Raw genomic sequence first — 18,055 nt, 5'->3', positions numbered from 1 at the left:
GTCTTGACAGTGACTTTCCCTGATTCCCTGCTCTGGATTGTCCCTTTCACAAAGGATTCCTTTGCGTGTACCACAAAGACGGATGACTTGGCATCGAAAGGCTTGTTCTGGGCTGCAATTCTCTCCTTTTCTGACTTCCGGAGGTAAGGAGCTGCCTCCCCAAAAATGGCCATCTCGGAATCCGAAGACATGGCTGCACTTTGTGGAGAGGCTTGTCAGCAGAGAACACTGTGGAAGAGCAGATATATTGCTCAATTTTGAAAAAAATAAGCACTTTTTAGTAGAAGAAAAGATGTGGGGGAAAAGAAACTGTATTGATACTCTTAATAGTCTTTTGGAAGGAATTGCATATTTTTGCTTTGGTGGGTTTCAACAGTTATGGAAAATGTGAAAATTATATTCTGGGAAATTATTTGGCTTGTGCTGAAATCACATTTAAAATAACCCATAACTTAGTATTCGATATTCGGGAACTGTACTGTGTAATGAAGGATCTAAAAAATCCTTTCAACTGCTTAGGCACTCCTAAAATTAATTTGAAATTATTATAATGCTATTTCCTCTCAAGTGATACTAATTCACAAAGCTTAGAATGCTTATACTCCACTGTTTGGAGTAGCATACTGAAAACTCAAGCTTTTTAATGGCTTAGTTTCAGTATTTAAAACATTTGTATAATTGTATTAATAATACAGTTTTTTGCTAATTTTATTGAGTTCTTGAATCCAGGCATAAATTGCAACAATGCCAAAAGAAGAGCAATGACTTTTCAGACTACACTGAGATAGATCCTTTTCTAGTACTTCCTTTTGCTTTTTAAAACACAGAGTTTACAACACAAAGTTTCAAAGCTCAAATCAGGAATTTAAAAATAAGGAATTTTAAAACCAGTATTAATTTCTCTGAACTGTTTTTTTCTTCCCCCTGTCCTTCCCCCTCACTCTGAGAAAAAAACCCAAAACAGTAGGCAGCTTAGGAAAACATTGACATATCTCTTTCTATATAGAGTTAGGAACCTGATATTTACACAATAATATTGTGATACATTTGTACTAAAATGAGAGAATAATTTTTTATTTGTGTCTGGAGGAACAGGTAGTGGCTTCCAGAGGAGGAAAGCTGTAGCTTCCATTTTTTGAGGCAGAGACCAGGCAGAGCAGCACAGGGGACAAACAGCAGTGCTGTGTTTTACACAGGTGACAATCAGATCTTAGTTGCTCACATTACAGCTCTTTCTACTCTTACTTCTTTAGTGATTCCAGGGCAAATTTTGGACAAAACATCAAATTAATTCACATGTTCTGAGACAAAATATTGAATTTTGCACTTTTCCTACTGTGTTTTTCTTGGTCAAGTTCTACTCCTGCACCAGCAATGATGGGAAGGCAGTGCACCTCACTCCCTGCTAGGGGAGTTAAGCAGAAATAAAGAATGTCCCCATGGGGATTTCCTGGTCTGCCATGAGTAGTCAGAGACTTCAAACACAGCCACCTTAAGAATGGACCAGATGATCTTCTGACGTCCCTTACAACCTGGGCTGTTCTATGATTCAGTGATTCCCTTGGAAACCTTACCAGTCTTAGGCACCCACCATCCTCTACTGTTGACTACACTGTATTTGGAAATATAGGGTGAAACTATGACCATTCACTCAGCCAAACAGAAACCCCACCCTCTGTCTCTGCCCTCTAAGAATCAGTAAATCAGGTTCTTACCTCCTGTGACACCAGATAGGTGGTTTGCAGGCTGGCAGCTGGTCAGTGCTGTAAAACAGAAATGGCAGTTCCCTCATTGCTGCTGCACAGAAATCCAGAGTGAAAACGTGCAGATGCCTTGAGAGCAGGTTTATAATGGAGTCTCCTCCTGGACACGAACACTGGAAGCAGCAGGAATGTTGTGGCACATAAGGGCACCATCCCTTCCTGCCAGCCTGCAGACCCCCCTCACTTACCTTGGAGCTTTCCCTGGAGCCAGGGCAGACGTGTCGCGGGGACGTTTTATACGATCTCGTCTGCAGATGCTACAGATGCCTCCTCTTTCTTCGGTCAAAACATTTTTGGCAAACATTCTTTGGCTAAGCATTGTCTGGCAAACTGAACTAAGGGCATAATTGTCATTTGACATGACTAGATATAATTAGAAAATTTTGATGTCTTACTGGCTATATGAATACAGCTCCTATAAATAATGTGACAAGGGTGTTAAGGAGGGAATCTGGACTAGTCAAAGCACTTGGAGAACTTGGATTCAGGACTTATGGATTCTATTGCTGGCTTTCCCACCGACTCACTGTATGACCCTGGGTGGATTGCTTGGCATGTCTGTGCCTCAGCTATCCCAGCTGTACAATAGGAATGTCAGCTTTTAGCTTCCCCTGTTGATGGTGTGAAGCTTGTAAGAAATGCCTAAGAGCAATACATTAGGCAGGCTACTAAGAGGGAAGTATTACTAAAAGTATTTGGCAGATGTGCTGGTGAGATCCTGAAAGTAAGGGAGTAATCTAGGTCCTGCAGTGTGATAGTGCTGGTGACTGAGAGTCACATGCATGGCAAGATGGGACAAGGGACAAAGATTTGGTCATAGAAATAGGAGGGTGGGGTGTAGCTGAGCTACTGGGCTGGGTCTCAGAGAGAGATGTAAGGTCACTTGTGATACATGATGAAGAGCTTGTGTGCACACTCAGACAGATATGCCCATCTGTGCACTTGAAATTGCAAAAGAAGTGGGAGATTCTCCAAGAAGGGTTGTTACAAGCATATGCATGAATTTGTGCTAAGGAGAGTGTCAGAAGATGTGATGTGATTTCTGCTATGTAGATCAGTGCAGCTGAACAACACATGTTCCTCTTTTCTTAATGATGTTCTAATTCATCAGAAAGTACCCATATTGGCAACTCAGGAAAGTTGTTTCTTATGCCTTTAATTTGCATCATAGGTAAAAGAAATCCTTGAGGTAAAGATTTGGGCCTGTAGAAATCTATGCCATTTGAATGTTAATACCCCTTTCGACAAGGAATGGTTACAGCACGTTACAGAATCTAGAAACAACAAATTTATTTTTTTCCTGCAGGAATTTCTGCTCCTACAGAATTCAAGAGCCTTTTCACCATCCCAGAGCTCAGCTTACACACTCAGAGAGCAACTTAGATAGAGACTTGCAGTCTTCAGTTTGTCCTTGGCACTTGACTCCAACTCTACTAACATATACAAACCATGGTCTCAGTTGAAAGCCTGTCTTCCATCTGTGTACTCCCACTGTCAAACTCCCTAACCAGGAAGAAAACAAAGACCCCTTCAGCCCTTCCCTACCCACAACTCCCAGAAACCAATATTTTGCAGGATGGCATTTTGCTTATTGAAAGAGGCCAGCGACACAGGGCCCAAGTTAGAAAAAGGATGCATGACATACAAGGTAATACAGAGCATCAGGCGCTTCCCTGGGCATGAGGAACTTGCTCCAAGAAGGGCTCTGACACTACAGCACACACATTTTGGGTAGTGGGCCCCAACTCAGAACCCAAGTCTGTTCCGAACATATTCTATGTGGTCCAGCACTGCAGAACATTGTTGGTCCTGGCCGAGAAGGGGACAGGAGCACCTTGTCATATCAGAGCATGGCTTTAAGAAGGCCACTTGATGACCATGGATGGCCACAACCTCTCCCAGGGTGTGAAAGCAGAAGGTTTTCTCCCATCAGGTTGGGGAGGGAGCTCTGGACTCCCCTTCCCAGAAAAGGTGTAATATAGAATCAAAGACCCTGAAGATCATCCCAATTCCAGCTTCCCTTCTCTTCCACGAGACTGGCAGGGACACCTTCTATACAACGTTGCTCCAAACCCTGTCCAAACCGGCCTTGGACACTTCCAGGGATGCAGCCGCCACAGCTTCTCTGGGAAATCTGTGCCAGGGCCTGACCACCCTCACAGGGAGGAATTTCTTTCCAATATCCCATCTAGCTGTGCCTTCTGTCACTTTGAAGCCATTCCCCTTCTCCTGTCACTCCAGACCCTTGTCCAAAGTCCCTCTCCAGCTCTCTTGGAACCCCTTTAGGCACTGGAAGGGGCTCCAAGTTCTCTCTGGAACCTTCTCTTCTCCGGGCTGGACACCCCCAACTCTCTCAGCATTTCTTCATAGCAGAGGGGTTCCAGATATTGGAGCATCTTTGTGGCCTCCTCTGGACTCACTCATGCACGTCCACATTGTTCTTATGTTGGGGGCCTCAGGGCTGAATGCGGTGTTTCAGGTGGGGTCCCACCTGAGGGGGCACAGGGCCAGAATCCCCCCCTCCCCTACCAGCACACACAGCTGGGACACCTTGAGCTTCTCATCCAGTAACACCCCCAAGGCCTTCTCCTCAGGGCTGCTCTCAGTCCATTCTCCACCCAGCCTGTATCTGTGCTTGGGAATGCCCCAACCCACATGCAGGACTTGGCCATACTGGTCTTCATAGAGTTCACATGGGCCTACCTCTTCAGTCTGTTCAGATCCCTCTGGGTGACAACCCTTCCTCCCAGCATAGCGATCACACCATGTGGTTTAGTGTCATCGGCACACTTGCTGAGGGTGCCCTTGATCCCACTATTCCTGCTGCCTAGAGAGTTATCAAACAGCTCTGTTCCCAGTACTGACCCCTGAGGAATGCCACTCATCTCTGGTTCCACTTGGACACAGAGCTGTTGACAGCAAATCTTTGTCTCTAAACTGAAGAAACATGGATTTGAAGGATGGACTGCTTGGTGGATAAGGGATGGTCACACTCAAAGGTGTCATTTGGGAAAATGTCAAATGCTGTGCACAAGTCCACGTAGATGACATCAGTTGCTGTTCCTTCATCAATCAAATCTATAACACCATCACAGAAGGTCACCAAATTTGACAGGCATTATTTGCCCTTACCAAAGCCATGTTGGCTGTTAGCAATAACTTCTTTATTTTCCATGTGCCTTAGCTTAGTTTCCAGGATGAACTGCTCCATGATCTGCCAGGCACAAGGGTGAGACTGACTGGACTGTAGTTTCCCAGGTCTTCCTTAATTCTCTTTTTAAAAATGGGGGTTATGTTTCCCCTTTTATAGTCAGTGGGCAGCCATGACTTAGATATAATGGGTAGTGGTTTAGCCATTTCCTCTGCCAGTTCCATTGGGACCTGTGGATGGGTCTCATCAGGTCCTATGGACTTGTGCATCTTTAAGTTCCTTAAATGGTCTCAAACCAGATCTTCTCCTACAAGGTGGTTCTTCATTCTCCCAGTTCCTCACTTCTTGTTCTGCAACTCGGTGTGGCTGGAGCACTTGCTGGTTAACACAGAGGCAAAACATACCTCAGCTTTCTCTATATCCCAGGTAATGAGGTCACCCGATTCCTTCCAGAGAGGGCCCACATTTTCCTATCTTCCTTTTATCACTGACATTCCCAACTTTTCTCTGTGCCCTTGCTCTCCCTGGCCAAGTTTAATCCTATCATGGCTTAAGCTTTCCTCACCTAATCCATGGCTGCTTGAACAATTTCTCTGTATTCCTCCCAAAGCTCCCAGTTCCTGCTTTCACACTCTGTACGCTTCCCTTTTGTGTTTTAGTTTGTCCAGGAGCTCCTTGTTCATCCATGCATACCTCCCAGCATTTTTGACTGACTTCCTCTTTGTTGGGATGTATCACTCCTGAGTTATCCCTGAAGAGTCCAAAGTCTGCTCTCCTGAAGTCCAGGGTAGTGAGCTTGCTGCCCCAAGGATCTCTAACTACCGTTTCATGGTCACCGCAGTCAAAGCTGACCTGCAGCTTCACATTCCCCACCAGCTTCTCCCTGTTGGTGGGAACAAGGTCCAGCACAACACATCTCTTTATTGGCTCCAATATCACCTGAAGAAGAAAGTTATTGTCAATGCATTCCAGGAACATCCTGGATAGCTTATGCCCTGCTGTGTTGTCCCTCTAATAGATATCAGGGTGTTTGAAGTCCCCCACGAGGACCAAGGCTTGTGTGAATATTAGGCCATTCCTATCTGTCTATAGAGTGTCTCATACACTCAGTCTTCATGGCTGGGTGGTCTGTAGCAGACCCCCACTATAATGTCACCTATCCCTGCTCTTCCTTTAATCCTTCAGTCAGTTCGTCATCCAATTCCTAGACAGAGCTCTATGCACCTGGTTAGTCACTGACATGGAGGGCACCCCCCCTACTCATCCCCCCTGCCTGTCCTTCTTAAAGAGTCTGTACCTTTCCAATAGGAACCATCCCACCACGTCTCCACGATGCCGATCAGATCAGAGCCCTGAAGGTGCACATCTCTAACTCTTCTTGTTTATTGCCTGTGCTGGATGCATTTGCACAGATGGGCCCCTGATGAAGCCAACCAGAGTGGCTAGAACTCCCTTGTGCTGCTCTTCACGTGCTTTCCTGCTGACCTGAAATCCCTCTCCATGCTCTGGGCACCTCTTGCTGGCACTGGAAGGGGCTCTAAGTTCTCTCTGGAGCCTTCTCTTCTCTGGGCTGGACACCCCCAGCTCTCTCAGCATGTCTTCATAGCATTATCCTCTGTCAGCAACAGCTTGAGTATTATGTAAAATCACAGAATGCCTTGCATTGGAAGGGGCCTATAAAGATTGTCTGATCCAACACCCCTGCTCTGGGCAAGGACATCTTTCACTAAATTAGGTTGCTCAAAGTCTCATCGAACCCAGCCTTGAACACTTCCAGTGGTGGAGCATCTGTAACTTCTCTGGGAAACCCATTCCAGTGTCTCACCACACTCATCATGAAATATTTCTTCCTTGTATCTCCACCTAAGGAGTCTTTCTGCCTTTTGCAACCGGACCTGTCTATCTTGTATTGGCCTTTGTAGCCACCAGTGCGCTTGTAACAAATGTGGGCAGAGCCCTCCCCAAATCTTCGTTCATGAAGCCCGGCCATGATGATGATGATATCTATTTGAAATTTACAATTTTTCAGGTTAAAACCATTGGTTTCTTATAAGCCTGCTTTAAGTACTGAAAGGCCTCAAAGAAAGTATCTTTGGAACCTCTGTCATCTCCAGGCTGAACAATCCCAATGACCAGATGTGGCACTTAGAACTATGGCTTAGGAGCATGGTGATGTCTGGCCAAAGGTTGGATTCTGTGATCTTGGAAGCCTTTCCCAACCTTAATGATTGTATGATTCTATGAAGTATGTCAGCCTTTCTTCATAGGAGGGATGTTCCAGCTCTCGGCCCTCCTCTGAAATCACTCTAACTGGTCTGAGTCCTTCTTGTGCTGGGGGCTCCAGAGCTGGATGCAACAATGCAACACTGTAGGTGGCATCTCACAGATGGGAAGAATCACCTCTCATCACCTGCTGCTCACGCTTCTTTTGATGGATATTGTTGGCTTTCTGGGCTGCAAGCACACTTTGTTGGTTCATGTCCAATTTTCCATCCACCAGTATCCCTGAGTTCTTCTCTGAGTAGCTGCTGTTGCCTTTCTGTTAGGTCCTGCTCTCAGTGGCACGTAGCAAGTCTGTCCTGTGCAGTGCTGTCAAGCTGGGACAAAGAGCCCTCGGGATGTGCCTGGATCACCCAGGGACTATATTGAGAGCCTCTGAGTGTGACTTTGGGGACTGAAAATCTTTGCCTTCCCAGTGGCCAATGACAAAGCCAGTGTACTCAGAGAGCACTTCTGGGTTTTTGCTGTGGTGCTGTGCAGGATGTGGACCCATCCTTGCCACAGAAGTGCAGCACATGGCCAGGCAGCTCTGGGCAGGCTGAGAGAAGGTCTGGTTTGAACAGGAAGTGCTCTGTGAGTTGAGGGTTCTCTAGGGGTTGATGGTCACTCAGCGGTGCTTTCGGGATGATCATCAGGTCTGTTCACAAAAGAGATTAGAAACCAAGAACCTTCTATGGAATTGGTCACAAACCCAAGGTAGCTTCTCACATGTGAACCAGGTTGTGGGAAAGAATTTCTTCCTTGCTCCTTAATGCCCTCTCAGTACTCAGATGACATTTCCTCCAGCTGCAGATCATTCCAGCTTTATTTAGTTGAAGGTTAAGTGGGTTTGGCCAGTGTTCCTGGGTTTGGCCAGTGTACCCTGTGTGCTTTCCACAGCTATATAGCAGAATATATACATATGGAGTTTGTGAAGTTATTGCAGTAAAGGTACATGAAAGATATATCCAATTCCCAATTTTACTTAAGGAAAAATTACAGTATTGTGTACATTTCTGTGTAGTATATTATGAATCTCAGGGAAGATAATTGAAACAATATTCATAAAATTCTGACAAAATAGTGAAAATATTACATCCTTAAGTGCAGTACGCAACAGTCCTACTATATCCATATGTAAGTATTAAGTCTTAATTCTCACATTGCTTTACAACTTTTCTGTACATGAGCAACATGCTATTTCCTGATATATTTCACAGTCCTAAGCTCTGGTGACACCTTCTATTGTTACAAATAAAGTTACAGTGATTTTCTGTCTTTTCAAATACTCTGAATACATTGATTATATTTTACTGAATTGTGTTCTCAAATTCAAACTATAGGCAGCTTTCCCTGCTGTGATTGTCTTACGTTGTCCAAAAACAATGCAAAAAGAATTCAAAGTTATGAAGAAGTTTTGGTTAGCTTATGGAGGCTCACACAATTTCTACACATTGAGTGAAATGGATTTGGAGGAAGTAACGACGATTTCAGCTTGATGATGTGTATATGCTCTTAGGCACAATGTCAAAGTCAGGTAATTTTCAATGTACAGAGAGAAGAACATAATTATCTGTGCTCTGCCAAGGAGGTTGAGGAAAATGCCTGTGTACTGAGCTCATCTCAAATATGAAGGTTTGTCATAAAACAAACTGTCTGTTTGTTGCCTGTCTGTTGCCTTTTCCAGAAGCCACATGGTCTAGTGCAGCACTGACCTGTCTTCTCAATGTGACCTTCAAGGGAGCCTTTCAGGGCTCTTTTCAGGTTACATCAACAGCTGAGAAGATAAGTCACAGATTCCCACTGCTGCCAGGACTTAATGAAAACTCAACAGGCAATGGCTGGAGAAATTAATTCCTTTTTATGTGTTTTCTCTGATATTAATGTCCACTGTTCTTTGCCACCACTTGCAGGGTGACATGTATCTGATAAACACAAGGACTGGTTAAACTCCAAATCCCTATAGCTACAAGTACTTCCTTATGGAATGAGATTTAAATAATGATGGCTTCAATGTCAGAACAAAGAAACAACATAATAAAAGAGCTGGAATGCAAAGCTGAATTCACTGGTCCAGATTTATCTTATTCAACCTTGTGTGGTTGACAGATGCTAAACTCATCATCATCTATAAGGTCCAACAGACCAGGAAGACAAAAGGCATGTGCAGCAGCATAAATATCCTTCCACTCTGAGCATGATAAAGGAAAAAGGCATTACTGTGTTTTTTGCTGCCACATAATTGCAACCCAAGCTACTAGGAAAACTTTCAATAGAAAAGACATTTGCAAGTCTTAATTGTTTTGGTGGACTATCATCAGTCCTTGCAAATCTGGTCTTCTCGGTCTCACAAATCCCAGCTGACTACTCCTGGTGACATCTCACAGTATATTTCCTGTTCTAGAGGAACTCCTTTGCTGACATTAAATTTGAGACACTGTAAAAATAAAAAGAAACATGTTAAAATTTTTATTTTTTAATTTGCCAATTATCTTCTACCTTCACCTAAATATGAATACACAAAAAGGGATAATTCTTCAGCTGGTATTTTAGTACTCAGCTGTAAAACACCTTGTTCATTAAAAGAAAGAGCTTTAGACCATTGAAAATGTTATCAGCTTTTGACATTTTGACTAAACAAAACAAAAAGTATAAAGGAAGAGAATTTAGGTGAAAAATGTGATTTACATATCTTGCTTGAAAGTGCATTGGTTAAATCATTCCAAACCAGCATGGTTTCGTGAATGGCTTAGATGCATATGAGAAGTTTGGCAGATGATACAACCCATGACATTAGCACAGGGTTGCATAAGTCTTCCAGGAGAAGATTTATATATTAGCAAAAGCTTTGCATGGACATATACTGTCATTAGTGCTTTGAACTGAGAGTACTCACAAAGGCAATAGAAACACAAGTAAGAAATATTGAAGAGTAATTTAACAGAAAAAGTTGAACTAAAGCATATGGAAAAAAGAACCTGAAAATTCCTAGGTAATCTTTGACAAAATACCAGTGGGGCTCTTTTTTTCCATCTCTGCTCCTTGTTCACAGGATATTTCCAGAAGTAAGTTCAATGAGCAAAATCAAATAAAATAGACTAAATAAACTAAACAATACATTCAGGTTTCAAGGTAAAGTGGGCAGGGAAAAGTAATTTGGATTATATTTATAGAGATCCAAGATGGAAATAAGCATCAGAAGAACATAATGGAAAATCACTGGATATCCAGGGCTTTTGTGCCATTGAAACTATCAGTATAGATAGCATTTCTTTAATTTCCTGCAGCTTAATCAAAGAATCAATTATAGAATGGTTTGGGTTGGAAGGGGTCTGAAAGAGCCTTGGACAGGGACACCTTCCACTGTCCCAGGTTGTTCCAAGCCCATCCAACCTGGCCTTGGACACTTCCAGGGATGGGGCAGCCACAGCTTCTCTGGGCAACCTGTGCCAGGGCCTCCCCACCCTCACAGGGGAGAATTTTTTTTCTGATATTTAATCTAAATCTCTTCTCTCTCAGTTTAAAACCTTTATCCCTTGTCCTGCCACTTGGCATGGTGAAATCAAAGAAAATTTGTAACCAGCCTATTCTTGAGTGTTCTTCTTCTGTAAGAAGCCAAAATTGCCCAGACTCATGTTCAGTCACTTGTCCACTCACAAAAACATACCCTGAATAATCTGAGCGATTCATCCTTTGTGGCAGCTTTATCTTCTTTCACAAAGCTGACCTTTCTCCCACTGATGACTAATTTATATTTACTGGCATATTGGCCTATAAGCTTCTTGCAAAGAATCCAAAGTCCTCCATTCTGTGGATTGTCTGCTCTAATTTAACAGATATTAGTGAATTACACTGGAGAAAAGTCCGGTTTGTAATGTCTTTGCAGTGCACTGCACTGTGGCAGGGGATGGCTGCACACAGGGGAAGCCAATCACTTATTCTGATAAACCACTAGCTGATTTCTTGTCACGTTTTTAACCTGTGCCAGCTACAGTTCTCCTAAACAGATTTGAAGGCATAACTGGACAGCTGGCATTTTCTGGGACCATTCCCAACAGACCCTGCATCCAGCCTCACCATTCTGGATACAGAAATAGTTTACTTCTATAAGTATAAACAGTCCTGTGCCAGTTGGCCTAAGTTCCTGGACACGTTTAATTTGCTAGTGTAGCTGTAGTGTTCCTCTGGAAGGGTTTGGAGGAGCAACAGTGAAATCTGTCCCTGGGAAAGGAAGGACCTGCTGGGAGAAGCAACAATACCTTGATGGAAAAAGGAAATTAAAAGTGATTGTGCCTCTGTTAACTTTCTGCCAATGTTTCCATCTCTTCAGGTCTGGACTCCTCTAGAGATGGATGCAAAGCAGAGCAGAGTCAGAAGAGAAGAGGCAGAACAAGGGTAGACTCTGGCTACAGGCAGAGCAACAAGGAGTGGGCAAGACTCTGCGGTGCTGACATTCCCATGGAAGGGGAAGGATTTTGTTGGGCTGAAAATAAATCCTTCTTCAGATGGAGAGGCAGCTGCCTCACTCTCTGCCACCCCTTAGCCATGGCTTCCCCTCCCCCATGTTCTGTGACTGTGAATTCAGGAGCAAGAATCACATGCCAGCAAGGCAGCACAGGTCGAGTGGGAAAGTGGAGGCATCTCAAGACTGCTGATCTGTATCCCATTAGGACACCCCGTCCTGCAGCCCCCATCTATGTTTTTTCTTGCTGCTATTCATCTCATGAACTGGAAGGTTTCCCTTTGTGCGTGGATGAGGAGATAGTGATGGAAATAACACACATTTTGAAATACACTGCTAAACATCTTCAGGCTCTGTAAAACTGTGTTTTCATAATATATCTTACCTCATTTGGAAGCTGAGGATGGGGTGGACAAATGGGTGGTCCTGACCTTTGAAAATTGTCTGAGCTGTTCCAGGAGTAGAAATCAGCCGCTAATTAGTATCTGGCTGGCAGTTGTTAATGAGAACAGTACCCCTGAGATTCATAACAAGGCACTTATCTTTCAAAATCTTCATCAATACCCTGTGAGTGAGTCACAGATTGCACCTTTGGCAAATTTGCAGGTAACACTAATCCATGGGAGTGGCTGAATATCATAGATGGCCAAGATTCAATCCAGGGGGACCTTGACAAACCAGAGGATGAGACCAACAGAAACCTCTTGAAGCTCATTAAATAGTGCAGTTTTCCAGCTGGGGCAGAATCACACTGTGTGGACAGGGAAGTGTCTCAGCAGCAGCCCTGCTAGGGAGGATGTGGGGGCTTTGTGAGAGACAGTTTGACTCTAAACCAGCAGTGCTTTCTCATCCTAAGGAAAGCAAATCCCAGAGTGGGCTGCATTAGGAACATTGTGTCTAAGAGACTGAAAGAAGTTACTCTCCTGTGCTTGGGGCTGCTGTAGTCACACCTGGAATACAGTACTGCATTTTGGGGTCTGCAGTTCAAGTCGGATGCGGAGAAATGGGAGGGGGTCCAGTGAAGGGCTGCCAAAGTGGCACGTGACCTAGAGCACGTTACTTGGGCTACAAGCTCCAAACAAGTAGAGGACAACGACCTACCCTTACATATTCCACCATTTCCTATCTACACTTCCCTCAAGCCCTCTGCTCCTTTGGTCAGAATGTGTCTGACCATAAAGGAGTGGAAAGCAGCATGGAGTTAGAGGTGAGTCTGTAACTCCATGGTCTCTTCTTTGTTAGAGTGACTGCATTCATTCACAACTTCCTGTTGGTAGGCAGAAGTTTTAGGTATTTCCAAGAAAGCAGCTCCATCACAAGTAATGGTGACTTGGGAAGACAAATATCATAATTCCAAATGTCCCCCAATCTTCTTCCCTCAGACTTAATTGCTGAACATTGTATTGCATACATTATATGGTATGAAATACTCCTTTGGTCAGCTGGGGTTATCCGTCCCAGCTGTGTCCTCTCCCAGCTTCTTGTGCCCCCTCCAGCCAATCTGCTGGTGGGGCAATGTGAGAAGCAGCAAAGCCTTGGCACTGTGTAAACACTGCTCAGCAATAATGCAATCATGCCTGCTATCACCAACACTGTTTTAATCACAAATCCAAAACACAGCCCCATACAAACTACTATGAAGAAATTTAACTCTATCACAGCTAAAACCAGTCCATAACTTTTGGTGCAGAAAAGAGATGCTAATGTTGTCTCATTTCTTTCTTTAAGGTGCTGCTGCAGTGGAATATCCAAGCCTCCTGTGTAAACACACCTTTTTCAGGCTCAGCTGGTACCACTGTCTGTCCCACCAGCTGAACTGATAGTCGAACTGTGGTCCAACCTGATGCCCGAGGATCATGTTGTACTATGAAATTGGTGGCTGTTCCTTGTTTAAACTAATGACAAGAATTAACTTTACTCAATGAAACAGGTGAGCTGAAGCTTTCTCACCTGTTTGGGGACTTTGTGGTCTATCTGTTTCTTTCACCCAAGTTTCCTATTGCACCTCTTTCTGACAATGTTTCTTTTGTCAAATCACAATAAATTACAATAAATATCTCTTCAGCCTGTGTGAACCCAGCCTCTTGCCCTTTGTCCATAGATGAGCTCCAGAGATGGTGTATCTGCACATTAACTTGATTCCAGTTCTAGTCAGCAGAGCAATTTAAACTATTCCCTTCTTGGTTACAGGAAGGTCCTGGTACCAGATTTCTTCTCACTCTGGAAAAAAAAAAAGCCTCAAAATCCAAAACCTACTAAACACAGCAGGCAGTCCTGGATTCAGAGCAAGACACAGCCTTACAAGTTCACAGTTCACAAGAACACAGAATGGCAGCTTGGTGCTGATCTGTTCCAGTTGCACAGGAAGACAAGGCTGAGCTCATTGGCCTGTGCTGCCTGTGTGTGAGGATGCAGCAGCAAGTTAAACCTTTGGGTGTGTCCTTTGGTGTTGAAAGTTGGAACCAATGACAGTTTCCCATCCCCTTTCACGTGAGAATTCTCAGAATGCTGCAGTGACACAGAAAGGATCTCTGGAGTGCAGTGCAATCCCAGATGGTAGGGACTTGTGCTGGCACCTGACTTAGTGGCACAAAAATAAAAAAGTAATTCAGGGGTATGATGGTCTGGCCTCAAAATTCAGACTGTCTCTCTCTGTTAAAATGTCTTTTCTCCATGGACCTTCTGCATGTTTTCTTACTTAAATGGGCTTCTATTTCTAAGCAAAAGCTTTCTGCAGAGCAAATACATCACACACATCCCAACCTCATGGGACTACGCCTACATTCTGTGAAGATTTTATAGCAACTAGACTAAAATCTTAGGGGTCACATTTACTCCTGCACCCCACTTATGCATTCATTAATGAAACAGTAAACCATTAACTGCAACTTCCAAAGAAGTTGTCAGTTGTCAGGTAAAGCTTATTGCAGTTAACTGAGTTATTCTCCTTCCCAAGACCAGTTTTGGTGATTCAAACTACGTTCAGCCTGTCCTCCAGCCCTTGCAAATGCATGTGGGTCTTTCGTGCACATCCAGGGACATATAATTCCCAGCTCCATCAGATTTGCTTTTTGTTGCCCTTACATTCAGATTTCTTCTGCTTATAGCTGTGCAAACAATCCTGTACCTCAGTGAACACAGAGTCCTCGTGTTAAACATGCCATCCATCTAATGCAAGCTGGAGCCAGGTGATGAGAAAACAGACTCCAATGACAGCCATGTCTAGCACTGTTCTTGAGGTACTGTAGTCTCAGCTGGACAAGGCAGGTGTGATTCATGGTGGCAAGCAAGCCTGAAGCTTTTCTCAGCTGGGAATTCAAGCTCTAACAAATAGAGAACAACAACCTGTCTTTATGTCTTCCACTATTTCCTATCTGTAGCAATAAAATGAAGAGATACAGGATCAAAGCAGATATGTCACAGAGAAGAAATATCTCAGCTGAGCTCCCATATCCCTCCGAGGTATTGGGAGAGGAGATACTGTGAGTGTTTAGGGAAGATCGTCTCAGCACAGGTAAATCATGAACCTCCATCATCCAAAGGATGTTAATCACCTAAGGAATAGAGGCATTTTAGTGTAAAAATGAGGACACAGGGCTACCTGTTGGAGCATTTCCTGTCAGCTGCTGGCTGCTTGTTACCTTAAGCAAAAGAATATCACACACAAAGAGGCAAAGTTTTTGATGATGTCATCAGTAGGACATGTGAACTGCAAGTCAGAGCTACAACCCACAAATTTATCTTGTGGGGTTGTCAGGGAAAAGGAACCAAGGAGAAATATCTTTTTCCCCATCTGATGAGCTTGCTCTCTCTGCGCACCCACAGGCACAGTGCTTCCCTAATTGCTGGAGTTATTAGTGTCCTGGCCTTAACCAGCCACTGCTCTCCTGAGTGAGAGAAATCACACTGGAGAAAAGCAGGCAGAGTTTGCAAACTGGCTGCTGGTAGGTAAAGAGGTCCCTGAGGAACCCTCCAATATGTGGGTGTCCCTGGCAGGGATGCTGGTGTGAGCAACCCTATTGCTGCCCACTGCTGGCTCTGTTACACTGTGGTTATCTGGACTATAGGTGCTGGAGGCTTGTTGTAGGTGTAGTCCTGCCCTGATGAGAAAATTTCAGGTCAAAATATCTTTCCTGGTCTGCAATAAAGGAGGATGAAAACGGTAATGTAGAGGGAGAATAGAGAATACCTGTGCTTTTACTGGACTGGCAGGTCAACTTGTCAGTCCTTCAGCCTTAAAACACATCATGGGCATCAGTATTCAATCAGTGTCACTGAAAGCCAGCAAAAAGTGCTAATTAAGGAAACTAATAGGAAATCCCAGGATGAAAGAGCAACAAAAGATATGACAATACTTTTTAAATTAGCAGAGTTCTTGCAATAACTCTTCTGGGAAAGGTGGAATAGCTACGAACCTTGTGGGAGAAGCCTCTAACAATCATTAAATCCCTTGCATCTAAAGCCAGTCACAGATGTACCAAGGTATTGTTGGACAATCTGCACTATAACAAGAAAATTTGGAATGAGTTTGTTGCTGCCTTAACAACCAAGACGGTAACTTAATATTTGATCCACATGGGTTGCGTAACACTGCAGTAAATAAAACACTCCCCCATTAGCTCTGAGGTAAGATGAGAGCACAACAGCAAAGGGTGACTGAAAATAAGAGGTGAGAGCATTAGCAAAAATCACGTGTTCAGTGGGTTTCCCAAATAGGCACAATGATGTCAAGCACCCCAGCTGTGGTACTTTGGAAACTGTTAGGGGAGCACTGATGGCTCTGTATAAAGACCCGGTGGCACCTCTGCTGAAATATTCTGTGCTGTCCCAGCACTACACACTCCAAAATTACTGACTCAAGGGATACAGAGTAAAGATAGAATTTGTGAGACCTCGGGGAAACAAAGAAGGTCCCTTGAGTGCGGAGCTTGGAAGAGTTCAACTTATGGCTCTTGGGCCTTGGCCAGCACCCAAGGGGCACTGGTGAGCCACACACCTGCTTTTAGGTAGAACAGATCCCTGCAAATCCATCCTATGGGGTGTTGCCTCCCCAGGCTCTGCCTCAGGCGCTTCACTTGGATCACTTGCCAAATTCAAAACCAATGTCAGTCTGAAGCAACTCTCACCCTGGAGCCAGCATTACCTGGAGCCAGCATTACCTGGAGCCAGTATCACCGGGCCCAGCCTGAGCTGCTTTGCCCAGACAAGGAGAGGCCCCAGCAGCTTTCCATCCACTCCATGAATGCACAGAATACTTTGTCTGCCAGGTGTGTGCTCTGCCCAGAGCCACAAGCAGTGGCTGGGACTGGCACTGCCTGTACTCAGCTGCTGTTAGTGCAAACAAAGGGGTGTCCTGGCTCCAGAGCAGCAGCCCGTGGGCTCCAGGCTCTCCAAGGCCTCTTTGCAGGGGGGATCTCCCTGCTTTGCTGCTGCCCTTTGGCTTGTTGTGACAGACATGTCAGGACATGGCAGTTGCTCTGTGTTGACCCAAAGGCCAGCCCAGTGCAGTGTCCCCTGGCAGTGGCTGTGGGTCTTGGTGGTGTCTGAGGCTGGCAAAGTACAGGAATGAGACAGGAATATGTGTTGAGGCTTTCCCTGAACTCTGCCCCATACCCCAGGAGCTCCTGGCTGGCACATCCCAATCCTGATGTCTTTCTTGTGTGTGGGATCAGGAACCTGGTTCTCCTCTCACAAATTTTTGCGGCAGATTTTTGAATGAATGGAAACGATCATTAGCCACTGATTGTGGTGAGGAGCTGTGCAGATTAATTATCAGTCTTTGGAGGAATATGCGACACCAAATGGTCTCCAAAGGATGGCTCCTCTCAGAGTGGAGGCACTCTCTGGGGCCGTGAATGTTCTCTCCAGAGCATGTGATTTTTTGTCTCTGTAGCAGGCTGAAATGAGACAGAGTTGTTCCTATTCTGCCACACATGAATCATGCAAATAACCTCTTCAAATTTATGATATGGACATCTGCACTGTTCTTGCCTGAACAATTCTGTCAGTGATACATCCCTAAGGATCTCAGAACAGTTATTTTTATGGATGTTAGTATCACTGCTCCTTGGAGTTGGGTTTCAGAAACATGAAGATTGTTTTTCACTGACATCTTAAAATTTGAGGGGGAGATTAGAACTCTCCAGGGAGTGAGAGTGACATTTGACTCTGTCAGCTGCACAGAGTATATGATCTGTTCCTATAATAACACAAGGATTTATACAATTCAAGACATCATAAATTACACTAAAATAACTATTTCTTTCTGCATTTAGGAGATTTAAATAGAAATTCATAGAAATGAAAGTACACCCACATTTGCCCACATACCGTTTTTGTTACTCTAATATTTCGTTTTTGTGTTGATTCTGCAGTGGCTGTGCAGAGCTTGGACTCTTCTTGGGAAGAAACCTCTGCATG

General features: G+C 44.2%; 3 long non-coding RNA genes across 3 annotated transcripts; 2 read left to right on the top strand and 1 right to left on the bottom strand.

The window, feature by feature from the left end:
- Positions 1-6: 6 nt before the first annotated feature.
- LOC113981456 lies at positions 7-11,677 on the top strand. The gene is made up of 2 exons (XR_003538422.1): positions 7-143; positions 11,504-11,677. It is a non-coding gene; the product is annotated as an uncharacterized LOC113981456 (long non-coding RNA).
- Positions 134-1,968, bottom strand: LOC113981458. Its single transcript, XR_003538424.1, has 3 exons — positions 1,952-1,968; positions 1,716-1,763; positions 134-228 (listed from the first exon to the last, which is right to left on the bottom strand). It is a non-coding gene; the product is annotated as an uncharacterized LOC113981458 (long non-coding RNA).
- Positions 11,678-13,370: 1,693 nt separating the features above from the next.
- On the top strand, positions 13,371-17,557 carry LOC113981457. The gene is made up of 3 exons (XR_003538423.1): positions 13,371-13,496; positions 15,135-15,137; positions 17,547-17,557. It is a non-coding gene; the product is annotated as an uncharacterized LOC113981457 (long non-coding RNA).
- The last annotated feature ends 498 nt before the right edge of the window (positions 17,558-18,055 follow it).

Source organism: Neopelma chrysocephalum, unplaced genomic scaffold, assembly GCF_003984885.1.
Source record: "Neopelma chrysocephalum unplaced genomic scaffold, ASM398488v2 Primary Assembly neopelma1_96553, whole genome shotgun sequence".
Classification (NCBI taxonomy): Eukaryota; Metazoa; Chordata; class Aves; order Passeriformes; family Pipridae; genus Neopelma; species Neopelma chrysocephalum.
This window is presented reverse-complemented; position numbering and strand designations above follow the sequence as displayed.